This window comes from Orcinus orca, chromosome 18 (assembly GCF_937001465.1).
Source record: "Orcinus orca chromosome 18, mOrcOrc1.1, whole genome shotgun sequence".
NCBI lineage: Eukaryota > Metazoa > Chordata > Mammalia > Artiodactyla > Delphinidae > Orcinus > Orcinus orca.
The window spans coordinates 3119227-3133781 of record NC_064576.1 but is presented as its reverse complement, the minus strand read 5'-3'; positions in this window follow the sequence as shown (position 1 = coordinate 3133781).

The following is a 14555-nucleotide window of genomic DNA, read 5'->3' as shown; positions in this document are numbered from 1 at the left end:
AATGAAGCTTAGTGGGTATTAGATACCTAACCCACAGTCAGCTAGGAAATGATGGAGCTGGACTCCAAACATACAGATCAGCATCTCTGCCTAAGACAGAAGAGGAAGAAGAGGCAGGGAAGGAAGAAAAGGGAAGAAGAAGGAATAGAAGGAAAAACCCAGGTTCTGTGCCAGGTACCTGTATTCATCCTCTGTTAATTGTTGGGGCCTGTTAAGTGTTCTTGAGCTCTGCTCACAGGTAGATCCTCTGCCTCTTTAAACACACAAATAACACCTCTTCCAGAACAAAGGTTAATTTTTGTATTTCTTTTCAATCTCTCCACAGGCCCTAACATGACATTCTTCTCCATGCAGATAAATAAATGACGCTGACAAACACCCCAGGTAAACAGGAGACATGTGTCCTCTCCAGGGTGTTATATGAGACACGAGAGCCACGCCAGGATGAAATGCTCAAGCATTTAAAACCATATTCTGAAATTTATGAGTTGGTGTTTAAAAATAACAGCCCCCAAATGCCTCAAAATGTGTGTGCACCAAACAGAATCCCCCCCTCTGTATTTATTGCAGGGCAATAAAAATGCGTAGAAAAAGGGTTTGATGGCAAACAGTCTTATTAAACCCAGGAGCCATGCAAACAGCCGGGACATAGCATCGGGCCCCATAACGCACACCCAGCTATAATTCTGTCAAGGAGGGCACGTAAACAGCCCTGACGGAATTAGAGGCTTCTGCGGAATGGTAAATGGACCTTATTGTTTATAAATATAAAGCCAGATTTGAACGTGTGGATGGCCGTCGTGTCTGACTTATCAGAAGCAAAACGATATACGGAATTCTTTACTTTTTCTTAGGAAATGTGAAAGTGAGACACTAAATGTGGCTAAGCTTATGGGTATACATGCAGCTGAGTGGAGTGAACGTGACAGGGAAATTCTCTTTGAGGGAAACATACAAGCAATACAAAATTACCAGCATTAAAAAAGATTAGCTCTGACACGGGGTAGGGAGATTTTTTTTTCTTTGTCATTGTTCAAAGCTGAATAGCAATAAGATTGTAAACTGCGGCACTTCATAATAGAATGAGGCCCCCTTGTATAATGAGGTTCATTATAAGTGACATGCATAATTCCAGCCCTGTTCTGTGTTGATTCCTTCTTTTGTTGTTGAGACAGACGGCTTTAATGGGCCCAAGGAACCACGGCACACTTTAAACACACTTAAAACTATTTTGCAAGAGTGTTTTGTTTTCTTTCCTTTTTCAATGGGTCAAAATTTAGACAAAAATATCCATCTGAAGACAGTGTCTTTGTGTAAAAAAATGCATATCATTCCGAATATTATTTTAAAATTCTCCAGTGATGAAAGTGTGTGTGCGAAGATTGCCTGGTGAGTTAATTTCATCTGTTAGTAACCAAAATATGCAAACGACGTAGGGAAATTGTTTGATTATGTGGATTTTCAAAGCTGAATATTTATGTCGGCCAGTCCACCGCCACTGCCAGTGCTTAAATCTTCTGAGAAAATCAAACACTGTGAAACATGGTGTGGCCTCTGCAGAGAGATGAAAGGAAACAGCACAACTACAGAAGGATAAATAAAAACAAAGATGATGCAAGTGAAATATACATGTGAGGACCTTAGCAAAGGATTTCAAAACTCCTCTGGGTTAAAAATGGGACAAAGACAAAATAAACCCATTGTAGAAATGCCCACCGCCTAATTCTGCCTGTGTCCTCACACACGGCTCTCCCACAAGCCCTGTGGGACACCAGAAAGCACACCCCAGTGATCCAGTGTCTGGAATAAAATGTCTGGAAGGTCCGTGACCTGCTCTGCGTTCTTTTAAAAATTATTTTTTATTTTAATTAATTTATTTTTCATTGAAGTATAGTTGATTTACAATGTTGTGTTAGTTTCAGGTGTACAGCAAAGTGATGCATATATATATATGTATGTGTATATATATATATCTTCTTTTTCAGATTATTTTCCCTTATAGGTTATTACAAGATTTTTTTTTTTTTTTTTTTTTTTTTTTGCGATACGCGGCCTCTCACTGTTGTGGCCTCTCCCGTTGCGGAGCACAGGCTCCGGACGCGCAGGCTCAGCGGCCATGGCTCACGGGCCCAGCCGCTCCGCGGCATGTGGGATCTTCCCGGACCAGGACGCAAACCCCTGTCCCCTGCATCGGCAGGCGGACTCTCAACCACTGCGCCACCAGGAAAGCCCTTACAAGATATTGAGTAGAGTTCCCTGTGCTATACAGTAGGTCCTTGTTGGTTATCTATTTTATACATAGATGTGTGTATATGTCAATCCCAAAGTCCTAATTTATCTCTGTCCCCCCACAGGTTTCCCATTTGGTAACCATAAGTTTGTTTTCTATGTCTGTGGGTCTATTTCTGTTTTGTAAATAAGTTCATTTGTATTTTTTTTTTAGATTGCACATATAGGCAATATCATACGATATTTGTCTTTCTCTGTCTGGCTTACTTAACTTAGTAAGATAATCTCTAGGTCCATCCATGTTGCTGCGAAAGGCATTATTTCATTCTTTTTATGGCTGAGTAATATTCCATTGTATACATGTACCACATCTTCTTTATCCAATCACATGGCAATGCACACTTAGGTTGCTCCCATGCCCTGGCTATTGTAAATAGTGCTGCAATGAACGTTGGGGTGCATGTGTCTTTTCGGATTACCCTATGATCCTGCAATCCCGCTCCTGGGCATATATCCAGATAGTGCTGTGGGCTCTTTTATCTGTTCCCCAGGTTGTCTCCTCTGCTGTTTGATTAGACAGAAGCAAAGAGCAAACTATCCAGGCTTCAGAAGTCCTCTGCAGAGTGTGCTCTCTGGGCTGAGTATATCTGTTTTAAGAACTTCCAAAGCTGGCACAAACACAAGCCAGACAGCGCAAGCTCTTTCTGGACCATTTCAAAATCTTCTGAATTTCACTGGAGACGAAAAGCTACCAACGGTCTGGGATACAGAACATACTCCCTCCTTTCTGCAATAACGCGAGGTGTTTGCCTAAATACTGAACGTGAACGTGATACATCAGATCCGGTCAGGACCGAGGAACAGAATCACAGATTCCGTGGTGACATCAGCACATTCCTTTGGCTTGATGCTCTATATCATTTCCCTCTATTTACCCATAACAAGCTTTTTTTTATGCTGATCACAGAAAAAGAGTTCTCTCTTGGGTTTCTTCCTTCTCTATTAAACGTACAGTGTTGCTCGGGAGAAGTTTGCAATTTACAAAATGTTTCCTGAAAGGACTGATATCAAAGTTTGGAAAAAGACCCGAGAGAATTGCAGAGTGGAGGGAACAATGGCTGGGTCACCAGTCTAGCACATTTATGTTGGCAGATGAGAATAACCACAGGAATGAAAATGACTCTATAATTAGAATCATATAAATTAGACATGAAAGAGACCTATTAGTTCATCTCAATCATCCCCAAAGGGACCAGCGTCAGACCGTTCCCTACAGAGCGTTTCCTATACTTCGTCTATATCATTTTTAACAGGCTTATAGGATGATGCGCTTTCGTTAACTGCATGGACAGGCGCTTTTCTGTGATTAGATAACAAGGAATCTTTGATCTTAGCAGTATGAGCACTGAAATTTTAATACGGAGTTAATGCTTGCAAGGCGTATGTGAAAAACAGGGTGAGGTGAATGCTTTATGGCTTCAAGTACACTTGAAACATCCATACACACATGGCCATTTCCCAAGCCCCGCTCCCCTCTGCCCCCCACACACATGGGGACGCTCACTCTTTTCTCAAGAACCCTGAAATCAGTAGTCGCAGGAAATCATCTCTTGTCTATGAAAAGGTGAAAACTGGCGATGGATGGGAGATGACTTCCTTGAATTATTGATCCCGGGATTCCTGGGAGAGAACAAAAGAGGGAGTCTGGGGAAGGGGCGGGTCTAGTGTCTCCTCCTGAAGACAGCGGCAGGTGACTCACCAGGTTTAAAAGGACCCTTTGGTTCTAGCTCAGGTGCTCTAATCATCTACAGAGAGAGCAGGGATCTTCTATAGTAAACGGAGTTGGAAAGTGGGGACGTGACTACGGTTGAAATCCAACACACATTTTGAAAGGGGTGGGAGGTGTGTCCTTACACAGGAAGCGATGGTCCCTGGAAGCTGAGAATTCTCAGGTCAGACCACCAGCAGCCAGCAGGGGATCAGGAAATCAGAGCCATTGTCCCAGTGGGGCTTTGGAGACAGGGTGGAGGTGCCCACCCTTTTACTTACTAGCTGTGAGATTTCTGGCAAATTGCTTAAGCTCTCTCAAGCCAGTTCCTTCATTTGTAAAAGTGATTTATTTTTCCTTTCAGCAAATGCTTATTAAGTATGTACCAGGTGTCTGGTCCTCTGCGGGGTGCCCAGAATACAACAGCACACAAATCCAACAGCGTCTCCTTCCATAAATACACCGAGATGTGTCAGGGCTATGGCCGGGATTAAACTAAGTCGTGTTACAGAGCGGATTGCCTGACACATACAAAGTGCCCAGCAGATATCCACCTAATTGCTGATCTTACAATATTATCTGGGGTTGGGTAAGGAGTTTTAATGAGACTTCTCGATGCTTATCTCTGAGGACAGCATGAAGGAGTATGGAGTGTATGACGACGTATTTGGGAGAATTAGTATCTTCACACTTCTATTTCCTTAAATAATCACACTGCATAAAGAATGGGTTACTTTTGCTTTCTCTAATCCCTTCCCCTCTCTTCACTTCCTTAATCCCTGGTGATCTGGGTCTACGCATCACTAAATTTTTAGTTTAACACGTATTTATTGTGTACCTACTGCACACGAGGCACTGTGGGGATATGAGACGCTGCAGTAGGCGATCAGGACCCTCTGAAAGGGGGTCACTGGGAGATGAGTAGGAATCCACCAGGAGAAGGGCAGCGCCCCTGACAGAGGAAGGAACATGCGCAAATGGGGTAGGATGGGCTGGGGAGGGGAGGGGGCGCAGGAGACCAAGACAGCGGCGAGAGCGGGGAGGAGAGTGTTCCCTGGGCCCGGAGTCAGGCAGGGTCTTGTAGGGCTGGGAGCTGCGTACGCAAGAGCGTCACAGGCTTAGTATAATCCCTGCTCACGGTCTCCTCTTGGCAGGTTAAACCGGCCCCTCCCGTTCCTTGCTGTACTATAATGTTTCACAGGCATCCTTACTGTCTGTTCACTCCCCTTATGACCCTTCTCCTTCCCAGGGTACGTTCCTCACTCTCTCGTTGTTTGTTTCTTTGTTTATGAGTTTGTTTGAATTGACACCTCTCTGACTGCTTCTTTAATAACTTTCCAGATTTTTCCTTCCCCTGACTACAAATGTTTATACTTGGGTGTTTCCCAAGTTTGGTTTAGTTTCCATGCTTGGTTGTCTTCTCTTTTTTTCCCCAAGATAAGCCTCACTGTGCTCAGAGCGTGTACAACACCTACTTTACCATTTCTATTTCCATCCTAGAGCTTTGCTGAGGTCCATACGCACATTTCTTTTATGTACGCAGGCATGTACGCACCCACCCATTCATCCATCCATCCACCCATCCATCCACCCGCCCATCCATCCACCCGCCCATCCATCCGTCCATCCATCCATCCACCCACCCATCCATCCACCCATCCATCCACCCATCCATCCATCCACCCATCCATCCACCCATCCATCCATCCACCCACCCATCCATCCATCCATCCACCCATCCATCCATCCACCCATCCATCCATCCACCCACCCATCCATCCATCCATCCACCCATCCATCCATCCACCCATCCATCCATCCATCCACCCGCCCATCCATCCACCCGCCCATCCATCCATCCATGTATTCATTCTACAACCATGTGAATGGGCAGCAACTCTGTGACAAGCACAGTTCTAGGATTTGGGGACATGGTAATCAGGAGGGTAGACAAGATTCCTGCCTCCATGGAGCTTCAGTCTAGAGGGAAGAGAGAGATGATTCACAAGTAAACAAACGTATACAAAGAAAATCTCCATTAATCATTGAGGCAAAGAAAACAAAATGCTGTGATACGATGGATTCCTGGAGAGCACAGCTGGATACCTCCACCTGGGGCTTTCAAACACCTTCGAAATCAATTTTCAGTCATTCAACAGATATCAAACTCAGACCAAGTATGAGGAAGCCCCGGAGGGTCAGACCCATCAGGGTCCATCCCTGGCACACCCCCTGCTGTGATGAGGGGAGGGGACCTAACTGCTTAGTAGATATTGTGTTAATAAGTATTTAATAAATATATACTGTTAGATATTTCTTTTAGCTTACGCATGCTATGGAAAATATACTGACACATTTAGGTACCATGAATAAAGAACGTTTAGGAAGCTCTTCCTGAGAAAGAGAATTGCTGCTTCGAGTCCTTATTTGTAAATAATAGAAGATGATTCCCGCTGATTTCAGAAAAATAAACGAATTCATTGAGACCATGTTGTGGGGTTTTACCAAATCACTGGAATCGCTTTAAGCCTAGGCTTGGGGCTAAACGTTTCCAGGAACAGTTTCTAAAACGACATCATCTAGAACTGGTCAGGAGAGCAGTTGTGAGAAACTCAGTACTGCCTCTGAAGAGAGAGAGAGAGAGATTGAGACAGAGAGACAGATAAAAACAAAGAGACAGAGAGATCTTGAGAAAGATACACACACACACACACACACACACGCTTTGGTTTACCATTCTTGCCTCTCCCATCATTTGTTCCCAAGGCTCATCCCAGGCAGCCACATCTGGCTGGTGCTGAAGCCCATGCCTTTGCCTACAGTGGAAGTAGAAGAGGGGGTTTCCTGCATTTTAAGCTTCTATAGGTGCATGTTCAGATTAAAGGCTCAAGTCTAGTGGGAAAATTCTGAATCATTCCATGTACAGAGAGAAAGGAATTGGGGAATCTGAGTGCAAAAATGTTCTGAGTGTTCCCTTCAGGTGAGGGAAACTCTCTGAGGGGCAAGTGGTTTGGGCTTGTTTTCTAAGGCTGTGTAGACACAAAATGAAAAAAGAGAGAGAGAGATTCAAGTTCAGGGTGGTGAATACACTTCCAGCGGGAGGCTGTGTGAGGGCAGTATGGACGCCTCCGTCAGCTGTGCCCTCTGTCCCTGTGATGAGCAAGCTTAGGGGACGGGGACTTGGGGATGTGAACAGTGGGTCCCGAGCAGGGGAGGGGACAGGGGTGACTTACATGCTTGTGGGCCTCAGACACCAAAGAGCATAGACGTTTGGACACATAACGTGTAATGCAAAATAGCATGAATAATTATAATACATTCCGGAAGGGGTTTTCCAAAAATGTACTGTCAGTTTTACACTGTCCTGCATGTAGTGACAGACTTTCACTGGTGACAAATGAAGCATGTTTTTTTTACATACAAAGGACTATTATGCAGCCTTTATTTATTTTTCTTCTAGTATTTTCATCTTTTTCCTTCCAGTTTTATTGAGATATAATTAACATACAGAAGTAAAGTTTAAGGTGTACAGCATAGTGACTTGATTTATATATATATATATCATGAAGTGATTATCACAATAGGTTTAGTAAAAATTCATCATCTCATGTAGGTACAAAATTAAAGAAATAGAAAAAAATTTTTTCCTTGCATTGAGAACTCAGGATGTACTCTCTTAACAATTTTCATATACAATGTACGGCAGTGTTAATTATACATATGAAGCATAAATTTTAAAATTTATTTTATTGAAGTCGAGTTGATTTACATTGTGTTAATTTCTGCTGTACAGCGAAGTGATTCAGTTATATACACACACACATATATATATATATATATATATATATATATATATATATATATATATATACACCTTCTTTTTTATATTCTTTTCCATTATAGTTGATCACAGGATATTGAATATGGTTCCCTGGGCTATACAGAAGGACCTTGTTGTTCATCCATTCTAATATAGTAGCTTGCATCTGCTAACCCCCGACTCCCAATCCTTCCCTTCTCCCCCTCCCTCCTCCTTGGCAACCACAAGTCTGATCTCTACGTCTGTGAGTCTGTTTCTGTTTCATAGATAAGTTATGAAGCATACTTTTAGTGACAATTTTCTCTCACCTTAAAATAGCCTCTCGCTGAAAAATTAGACGTGAAAAGAAACCCCAAGTCAGTGACTCTTCACACCATTTGACACAGCAAGGTAAATTTTTGGATTATTTCCCTCTAGATTTTTTTCTCTGATTTCATTTTCAGAGCTGTGATCCCATTTTCCTATCTTTTTCATGTATCCTGCTGTAGTGGACCAGTGTATCACCCAGGAGCTAGAATTACTGGATAATCGGTATAAATATTTCAACAATAGAGTTTCTTATTTGCTTTATAAAATGAACTCCAGGTTATCACAAAACTATTATTATTATGAAATCATATAAACATATCAAATAAATTCTTAAGACATTCAAATAAACATTTTAAAGGATTTTGAGACATATTACAAAATAGATTACAAATGTTTGTAAGGTAAAAAGGAATAGAATTTGATTTTCTGTGTTATAAATGACATAAAGGAGAGAAATGCATAATGAATACGAGTTGAAGTATTTCTGCGGATGATAAAAATGACGGAACTCTTAAAAGACAAGAAAAGTGATTTTTGAAACAAAACTGCACTCCTTTCCAGAGAGTGGTGATGACTGCTGAAACTCTTAATGACAGCTGCCTCTTACAGGATGGTCCCCATGTCCAGTGGAAACAGGTTTCATGCAGGCAAGGATCCTTCTCATCGTGTTGAACAAAATAACAAACGAAACAAGAATCGACTTCTAGTGGGCTGGGCATAAGAATGTACTTCCTGGGAAAGAACGACCCTGCCAGGCGTCAGTTTAAGTCAGATTCTCTGGCAGGAATCTGGCTGGAGTTCATTGAGAGGTATGGAGAGACTGAGAAAGATGCTTGAGTGAAGACGGAGAATAGGAGGGCCACTGCCTGCTCTCAGCTTCGGGAAGTTCTCTGACAAAGGAAGAGCGGGGGTGTGGTCAGTGATGAGTCATCCTGATGGACACCGTCACCAGCTGTCCAGAGACTGTGGTCTTGTTACCAAAAGCGGTGTCTGCTGCTAGCCGCTCAGAAGCCAATAAAGAGGCAAGGTTGGAGGAAAGGAAAGTTTGCTTTATTTCCGAGGTCGGCAACCTGGGGTTTGGGGGTGGGTGGGTGGATTCGTGTCCAAAGGCAGACATCATCCTCCACTGACAGTCAGTGGGCAAGAGCTCTGAACGGGGAGTTTCAGGGGTGTATAGGCTGAGGCAGGGGGCTCCATGCAGAATCAGCACGGTCAGCTCTGACAGTCATCTTGATATTGGTCACTGGTGGTCTGACCAGCATCATCTCGCTTGTTTTCAGTACAGTTAGTCTTCAGTTCCAGGGTCGGTTTGTTCCCATTTCTTCAAGTCCAGTTCTCGGAATTGTGGCAGCTTGTGTCATGGCTACAGTCTGGTCATCATGTGGTTAACTTCTCCCACTCGGTGGGGTTTCAGTCCCTATAGAAAAGCTCAAGAGTTATGGCTCAGAATATTACCTATAACCCTTGAGGAAGAACTAAAGGTCCTTGACTTTGCTGAATGACTAAACTAGTATTGTTTTGTCCTGTTTCACTGCTTTCCTTTGCTTCTGCATTTTCTCACTTCTCTGATTAAACTTACTCTTCGACTAAAGTTTTTCCACAGACAAAAGGCAGGTGGAGGACATCGGGGTCAGGGACCATAGGGTCCTGCTCCATTTCAGTTTGAGTAGCTATTGGAACAGAGGAGAGCAAGCTAGAGCCTGCATCTCTGTTGCTAGATTCATCCCAGGCTGGAAACGTTCAGCCATTGGGCAATGAGTTAATTTTTTCTGCTCTTTGGTTTTCCAAAAGAAAGCAAGTCAGGCCGTGTCCAAACAAGCCTCCTGGTGTGGTGCACACCCAAGGTTCTGATCACCGATACCAGCCTCTGCACAATGAACTTACGAGCTCTTGGGACTGTTCTCCACATGTGTGGGGGGCGGCATGTCTGTCCCATGTAGGTAGGGTAGACAGTCATCTGTCTGTTAGACAGGGGGCTGCAGTTTGTGGACTTCCTGCCAGCGAATGTTCCAGAAGCTGCCTGGGTCATCGGCCACGCCTGGAGAGGATGAGAAGTTCTTACCATTGTAACACTTCACTGTGGAGAACAGTATGGAGATTTCTTTAAAAACTAAAAATGGAACTACCATATGATCCAGCAATCCCACTCCTTGGTGTATATCTGGAGAAAATTCTAATTTGAAACAATACATGCACCCCAATGTTCACAGCAGTGCTATTTATCATACCCAGGACGTGGAAGCAACCGAAATGTCCATCAACAGATGAATGGATAAAGAAGACGTGGTACATGTATACAATGGAATATTACTCAGCTATAAAAAAGAATGAAATAATGCCATTTGCAGCAACATGGATGGACCTAGAAATTGTCTTTCTAAGTGAAGTAAGACAGAGAAAGACAAATATCCTATGATATTGCTTATATGTGGAATGTTAAAAAATGATAGAAATGAACTTACATACAAAACAGAAATAGACTCACAGACTTAAAAAACAAAATTATGGTTACCAAAGGGGGAGGGGGCAGGGATAAATTAGGAGTTTGGGATTAACAGATACACACCACTATATATAAAATAGATAAACAACAAGGACCTACTGTATAGCACAGGGAACTATACTCTATTTTGTAATAACCTATGGTAGAAAAGAATATGAAAACGAATATATATATATACGTATGTATAACTGAGTCACTTTGCTGTACGCTTGAAACTAACACAACATTGTAAATCAGCTATACTTCAGTTATATATCTATATAGATATACATGTATTATATAGACAGATATACACACACATGCCTGAATCACAGAAAAATTAACAACACTTCAGTTCTCCTTAGTGGAGATGCTCTCGTAAACCAGGAGTCAGAATGTGACTCTCTCCATCATCCCACCACCATTTTGGCCATTGTCATGAGCAGTACTGATTACTCTGACCAACTCAATTGTATAAAGACTGCCTTTGAGCTAGAAGACACCCTGAATTATCGGCATGACTGTGCTAGAGCTATCAAGCCTCAGCGGGTTGCTGTTTCTAGTTACTCACCTAAACTAGTAACTAGTTGCTTAACATTGAGTAAGCCTGTCTTACTACAGGGTCTGGAGGAAAGAGCACCAACCTGTCAGCTTGGAGACCCAGGTTTGAGCTGAGAGTCAGATGCCTGCTAGTTGTGTGACTTTAAAATATCTCTAAGTCACCCTGGTCTCATTCTTCTGTCTGGAAACCAAAACCAGTATTTCCTCTGGTTTCCTCTCTTGGGCAGTGAGAATTTAAAAACCTGCAAATTCTCAGCCATCGAGTTTTGTACTCAACCCTTTTGACAGCCTCAGTTCTGTTTATCTGATACGGTTTTTAATTTCCCTTTTATTCTGTGTTCATCTCTTCAGTCTTATTGCTGAGTGTTTTTCATGCCATGTAACATGTTCCTAGTGTTTTTTGCTCTTATTAGCAGGTGACTTACAAATAACAACGAAACTGATATCTGCCTTATCGTTCAAATCAGGTGTCTGCAAAAATAGAACGTAAGTAATGGATGTGAAGATATTTTGGAATTGCCAAGCGTTTTATATGTACAGCGATATATAATGCAGATATTGATACATGTGTGTATGAATATACATATGTATGTAGGTTTAAGGTTTGCACATACGTCTGTGTGCATGTGTAGGTAGTGAGAGCGAGAGAGAGGGGGAGATGTTACCAATGAGAGTCCAGAAAGACAACAAAAGAAACACTGTCCTCCTTTATTTTTCTTCTGGCCTTGAGCACACTCTCCCAGCCTAACTCACCCATCGCATGGAACAGAGGCAGCCTCGGTGGGGGAAAAAGGAGAATAAGGCACGTTGTACTGTGTGGGAGGGGTTCGGCTTCACACCCAAGGGCACAGGGGGAGTACTCCTCCCTTGGCTGGTCACCTGGCCACCGGGGTATCTGTTACCTCTGTGGTCCACCCATTCTATAGTTTCCTTGGATACTCTGATTAAAGAAAGCAGTCAGGTGCCTCAGAACAGCAGTGCTGCCTCTACTTTCGTTTCTCTAGTAGGTTTCCTTATTATAAATTAAATCCGTATATTCAATAAGCGATCAGGATTGATCTGTGAGCTGCACGCTAAAAGACGTTTGCTGACCTTTTTTGGGGGATGGGGGTGTCACTAGTGTCTTGCCTGTTGGATTACTTTAATTTTCTGTTGGTTGGAATGTGGTGTTCAGGTGTTTTGGGGAAGATGTATCCCTTTAGAGAGGAATGATTTTTTAAATGAGCACCTCAAAAAGCCCCGTGAATATAGAAAACAAACACATTTACCAAACGGGAAAGGTCGGGGGAGGGATAAATTAGAGTGTGGGATTAACAGATACACACTACCCAATATAAAATAGATCAAAAACAAGGACCTGCGGTACAGCACAGGGAACTATATTCAGTATGTTATAATAACCTATAGTGGAAAAGAATCTGAAAAAGAATATATAGAACTGAATGACTTTGCTGTACAGCTGAAACATTGTAAATCAACTCTATGTCAATAAAAGTAAATAAATTTAAATTTTAAATTAAATTTTATTTATTTAATTAAATAAAATTGAAGCCTGTGATGAACAGGAGAAGTGGTCCCTGGGACCGGAGTTCCTGCCCTGACAGATGTGAGGATCCACTGACCTCAGAGAGGAACACGGAGACCAGTATCCAGCATTGGAAGCCATAAAGTAACCACCATCATTCAAGGGTGGATCAGAGCCATAATGAAGTGATGCTCAAGACCAGAGGAAGTCCAGAAGAAGAGAGTGTGTCCACACTTGCTGAACCAGGTGACTCAGTGTCTCCATCCAAAAATGCCAGTCTCTAGGTGCTATCAGAGCTGCAAAGAGCCACAAAAGGCCTGAGATGTTACCCTTTTCACAAGCCATCAGGTTAGACGGGCAGAGTTTCATGCATGTTGACAGGAGACACAAGACTCCTGGGTCAGAGGCAAAGACTTTATTATTATTCATGCACGGCAAGCAGCATGAGCATTTGCCTGTCTACACCGATTTCCTTTGCTCCCATGTCCACAGGGCAATGCAGATGGCTGCACACAGCTTTCCAAGAAGAATGCTAAGGCAGAAAGGACAGGTCTTTGGGGAAATTCGGTCATGTTCTTATAGAAGATGAAGACATATTGGTTATTAGCGTTTCACGGTATGACCTTCCACACCCTACACAGGTGTGCACATCTTTTATTTAATACTCTATGTTGTTTGTGGTGTTGAATGTTCTTCTTCAACGCTGTTGAGGGGCTACATGGCAAAGCATGGATAGATGTGCTATAATCGTTACAACTGAACCCCTATTTTTGGATATTTAAATTGCCTCTAATTTTTTGCTATTATAAATAGCTCTGTAAAGGACATTCTTGTCATCCTTCAGATCTGTTTCCAGACATGAATTTGCTGATTCAAGGAGAATCCAAAATTGGCCTCAAAACATAGCGTAAAATTGTAAAAATAATTTTTACACGAACTCTGACAGGCTCCATCATGCTGTGGGCAGTATATATATTCAGAATATTTTAAACTTCAGTACATGCGCGCGGCAAACAATCTTAATAGTACAAGAAGTCAGATAACGCGCCCGACTCTCACGGCCGCCCCCTGCCCCGGCCCTCCAAGTCCCTGGGTCTCCTTCCCTGGATGTCGATTCAATGCCGAGATGCTGACGGGTATTTGCACTGTTTCCAAGTTTGGGCTGTCATGGATAAATCTTCTACAAACATTTTTGTATAAATTTCCATGTGCTCTTTGTAGTGAGGCGGGTGGACCTAGAGGCCGTCACCCAGAGTGAAGTAAGTCAGAAAGAGGAAAACAAATACCGTGTGCTAACACATGTATATGGAGTCTAAAAATAATAATGTTCTGAAGAACTAGGGGCAGGACAGGAATAAAGACGCAGACATAGAGAATGGACTTGAGGATGGAGGAGGGGGAAGGGTAAGCTGGGACGAAGTGAGAGAGTGACATGGACATATATACACTCCCAAATTAAAATAGATAGCTGGTGGGAAGCAGCCGCATGGCACGGGGAGATCAGCTCGGTGCTTTGTGTCCACCTAGAGGGGTGGGATAGGGAGGGTGGGAGGGAGGGAGATGCAAGAGGGAGGGGCTATGGGGATATACGTATACGTATAGCTGATTCACTTTGTTATACAGCAGAAACTAACACACCATTGTAAAGCAATTATACTCCAAAAAAGATGTTAAAAAATTTTTTTTCATGTGTTCTTTTGTTTCCTTTCTTTGGGGAGTGGAATTCTTGGGTTATAGAGTAGATTTATGTTCAACTTTTCCAGTAACGATCAAATCATTTAACACAGTGGTTCTACCATCCTACACTCCCACCAACCACGAATGAGATTTCAGTGGATCTGCAGCCTAACAATTATTGGTT